General features: G+C 45.6%; 1 pseudogene; it reads right to left on the reverse strand.

The window, feature by feature from the left end:
* Positions 1–843: 843 nt before the first annotated feature.
* Positions 844–1794, reverse strand: LOC131422977 (olfactory receptor 1F1-like; annotated as a pseudogene).
* Between the last annotated feature and the right edge of the window lie 3200 nt (positions 1795–4994).

Genomic DNA, 4994 nt, shown 5'->3' on the forward strand with positions numbered 1-4994 from the left:
AGGGAATCCTAGAGCCCTGAATGAACCTTTCCCCTTCCTGTCCCAACACCAGTCTGACCCTCCCATCAGATGTGTTCATATCTCTGTGTCTCTGCTGTAAGAAAGAGAAATCAGCCCTGATATCCAGGAGCTGGCCTGGCACTCACAGCTAGGTCGTGGTACTCTCCTGATAAACACACAGTATTTCACAGTATCACACAAGGCTACTCTGTGACTATTATGGAGCAAGACAGAACAAGACCACTCTGTAATCATGTCCGAACACAAAAACATGAACACTGTCCAAGCCACAAAAATGACTAAATTCACCCTGTGAGGGCTGATATGAGTGACTGCTACTTCTTTGCCAATCACAGCTTTGGCCTCAGTCTAGTCTTCCCTCCTTATAGATAAAATATATTAAGTTATTCAATGAAAATTATCCCCACTTTGTGATGGCATTTAATCCAGAGCAAAAACCCAATTCCTTAAATCCTCACCCAAATCAGCTCACACAAGCCCAAATCTTTTAATAAGTCCTTTCTAGCACCTTCCTACTAAGATAAGATGCCTCACTATTCCCCCATGGTGTGTATTCTCCCTTGTTATAATGAGTAATAAACTCAACTTATTCAACAAGAGGAGTGTTCCCAGGTTTTGGCTGCAGGACATTGACAGTTGGAATAGTCAAGTTATTTGGTAAAAGGATCTCTCTTTCCATCTTTAACCTGAAGAGGCAGTATCAAGTTTTGTTCTCCCAAGATAGATAGTAGATGATTCTCTTACAAAAAACAAATGCTACATTCTGCACAATAGAAGAAACAAACATGGTTTCCTTAGAAATTAGTTCCCTCTGTGATTTTCTTAGCCCATTTCATTATTGAGCAAAAAAAATTTCATAACAACCACTTTTCCAAGAGCCCTTTTTATGTCTTTGTTTCTCAGACTGTAGATGAAGGGGTTCAGCATAGAGTCGCCACTGTGAACATCACAGCAGCTGCTACATCTGTCTCAGTGGAGTGGGAGGATAAAGAGTTGAAATACAGAAATATGATGGTGCCATAGAAGAGGGAAACCACAGCCAGGTGGGAGCCACAAGTGGAGAAGGCTTCAATCTTCCCTTTGTGGATGGCGCTCTCAGGACAGCACAGGTGATAAGGATATATGATACTAGGATGCAAATAAATGGAGTGATCATTATCAGCCCTGCCTCGATAAGAATCATCATCTCATTGAGGTGTGTGTCAGAGCAGGAGAGTTTCAGGAGGGGGGTCACATCACAGAAGAAGTGGGGGATGGCGTTGTCTGCACAGAATGAGAGTCGAGCCATCAGCAGGGTATGCAATAGGACATCCAGGTTGGCAATGACACATGACTCAGCAACCAGCAGGGCACAGAGCTGATGGGTCATCTTTGTTGAGTAGTGTAAGGGGTGGCATACAGCAACAAAGCGGTCATAGGCCATCACAGCCAGGAGGAAACCGTCCATACCCATGAACATGTAACAAAATACATCTGTGTGAGACACCCGGAGAAGGAGATGGTCTGACTCCTCAGTACGTGGTTGGCCAGCATCTTGGGGACGGCGGTGGAGGAGAAGCAGATGTCCACGAAGGACAGGTTGCTGAGGAGGAAGTACATGGGAGTGTGCAGGCGGGAGTCCATGTTGACGGCCAGGAGGATGAGCAGGTTTCCCGGGACCGTGGCCAGGTACATGCTCAGGAAGAGCATGAAGAGGAGCTGCTGCTGCTGGGGCTGCTTGGAGAGCCCCAGGAGGAGGACCTCGGAGACACTCGACTGGTTGGCCACTCCCATGGGCCTGGACTCAGATGCAGAGAAGAGAGGCAGAGGTCAGAAACCTAGAAGCTAGGGGTGTGGATGCAACAATCCAAGCTCCAGCCATGGTCGTGTTAACAAAACCTGTATTAGAGTTGCTCGGTCAGGATCTGTCCTTAGTCTCTACACCCTCAACTTCCAACTCCCAGTCCTAGATGATGCTGGTCCCACTGGACTCCTTGTCTAAATTGTATCAAATATAACATAAATACAACACACGGGCACATACTCAGCCCTCTCTGCCATTATGTATGTCTCTTTAAACATTCCCAGGCTTTCTTCTACTTCTTAGTAGTTCTTAGAGACAAGAGAAACAGCTGACTATTACTGGGTTTATCTCAAGCTCCAGCTGATGGATTCAAGACTCTTAATGCTTCTCCCTGGATCTGGAAGATTTAACAAAGGAGATTCTCAAAGAACTTCACTCATTAGTAAACAAGTATTGACATCCCCATTGTTATAATCTCACCTGGGAGAAGTTAGTGCTGCTGCTATCAAGTGTTCTTCACCTTTGAGGAACAGGCCAATGCTCCTCTTTATTATAAGGTTTGGAAAGTCTTGGAAATATAGGTAGGTCCTGAGCAAGTGAGGAGCAGAGGGTCAAGGCCTTAGACCTCTGTGCAGGGAGGATGTATAGGGGAATTAGAAACAGTATGTATAGGAGCTTCCATGGCCACTGGGACCAGATTCCCTGAGAACATCATTAGAGAAAAGCAGAGAGTAATTGTCTCACTTTTTTCCTGGTCCTGTGGACCCAACAAAGATGACAAAGTATATCATCCAACTCCGGGGTCAGAACTTTGAGATAAAGCAATCTGGGTGGGGACAAGTCCCAGAGAAAATTCCCTGAGACCTCAAATTGCATCACCTTGCTGATCTGGACTCATGTTTATGTATTTGAAAATTCAGTCGTTAAAAGATTTTTCGTCCTATTTTCTTTTTTTTTTTAATTTTTATAATTTTATTTATTTATTTATTTTCCCCCCCAAAGCCCCAGTAGATAGTTGTATGTCATCGCTGCACATCCTTCTAGTTGCTGTATGTGGGACGCAGCCTCAGCATGGCCGGAGAAGCGGTGCATCGGTGCGCGCCCGGGATCCGAACCCGGGCCGCCAGCAGTAGAGTGCTCGCACTTAACTGCTAAGCCACGGGGCCGGCCCCTCTTCCTATTTTCTTAGCTCGGAAACTGGGGTTATTTCAGTGTTATTTGAGTGAACCCCTTTTTTCCTCTCATATCTGGTCATTTACTGTGTAGAGTTAGCAACGCATTTGCAGATAAGGATGCTGGGGGCTGGGGGGTGGTGTGTAGCATTACACAGTTGTGCTGAGTCCTTTAAAGCATTTGTTGTAAAGGATAATCTGTTTGTAATTGGGAGCAGAGATATGAGAGAGAGCACAGCATGCCATGACTGAGAAACTCCAGGCGCCTAGAGTAGACTTCTTTTGGGATGTCTTCCCAGCTCACAATGGATCACCTTTTCCTGAGAATGGTCCCTGAATCCATAGAGTCACAGGGGCATGGGCTCCAGCAGCCCAAATTATACTCTACCACCTCCTGCCCAGTGAGCATTCGTGATTGGATTAGGGGACCTGGAACTGAGGCTGAGGGCCTGTGGGTCATTCTCAGTATAACTTGGTCTGGACAGGTAAATTCAGGCATTTGTAATCTCTCCTGATTGCCCCATAAATGGAGAAGCAGAAGTCTACAGAGAAGGACAAAAAGTGCAAACAGAGAGAGAAGTAGAGATGAGCTGGAGAGGGTACTGATGGCTGTCCAGTTCAGGGTTCAAGTCCTTTTCTGATGATTGGCTATATTGTGGCCTCACTCACAGTTCTTAGTTGCAAATAACAAAAACCAAGTCTTGTTGAGTTAAGCAGAAAAGGATTTCATGAAAGTGATAATGGTGTGGAAATTAATAAAAGAAACCTTAACTAAATTGGAGCTGAGAGGTCCTGCAGCAGGGTGCTCTCACACCCTATCACACATCGTCAATTATACCAATCAGGAAGGGAGGGACGCTTGCATTTTGGACAGGAAGTAAAACTACTTTACTACTAAAGGAAGACTTCTCTCCCCACCTGGCAATGCCCCGCCAATGAGAAATGCTGCAGCTCAGCCAATGAAAAGGTGTTGCCACCATGAGCTGCTACTTTCCCCCCAGTGGACTTTATTTAGAACAGCCACTCTCTACTCCCCCTTTTTCTTTATAAAAGCAGCTCCCTTCTTCTCTTTTCTGGATTTGCCTATAGTTTTCCATAGCATGCACAACCCCATTTGCAATTCTTGGATATTTCTGAATGAACTCATTTTGAGATAAAATAACAGGCAAATTTGCTTTTTAAGTTGACAGTCATACCTTTCAAAAGCACGGAGCATCTGGAGAACCAGGCTCAGAAGGTCACACACCAGCTACAATGGCCCCAAATCTTGCCACAGAACTGGTTTGATTAGTATACCTATGTTCCTGCTGCCTCCAAGCATGAATGTTATAGTTCATGGCTTTGACACAGTTATCATTGACATGAAATGCCACCAGTAGCACTGTCGCCCTGGAATCCATCTTGCTGCAATGGCTGCCACTGCTAGAAAAAGTCCTCATGGTTTCCCCTTCTTTGTGTCAAAGGCTGAGTCAAGATATCTGATGAGGGGGCTGGCCCAGTGGCATAGCAGTTAAGTTCATGCATTGGTTCGGATCCTGGGCATGGACTACTCACCGCTTATCAAGCCATGGTAAGGCAGCGTCCCACATAGAAGAAGTAGAAGGACCTACAACTAGGATATACAAATAGGTACTGGGGCTTTGGGGAGAAAAAAAACAAAAAAATAGAGGAAGATTGGCAACAGATGTTAGCTCAGGGCCAATCTTCCTAAAAAACAAAAACAAAAACACAATAAAACAAAATACAAAACAAACCCGAGTGACGTCAGCATCATGGCAGAGTGAGCTTCCCCCATTCAACTCTCCCCCTCTAAGACACAACAAAAAGGACATTCACATTCCAACAGAAGCTATTCACACAACACAGGGGACATCTGAGGCACCCAGGCAGCCATACACCTGAGGACAGAGGTGCTGGAATCTCCATAGGAAGTGGAAGGGGATAAGAGGAGCTCTTTTCCTTCCCCAAGGACTGCGACCCAGAGACTGAGACCTTGCGGCTCCCAGAGGAGGGGGAGG

The sequence above is a fragment of the Diceros bicornis genome, chromosome 26 (genome assembly GCF_020826845.1).
Source record: "Diceros bicornis minor isolate mBicDic1 chromosome 26, mDicBic1.mat.cur, whole genome shotgun sequence".
Classification (NCBI taxonomy): domain Eukaryota; kingdom Metazoa; phylum Chordata; class Mammalia; order Perissodactyla; family Rhinocerotidae; genus Diceros; species Diceros bicornis.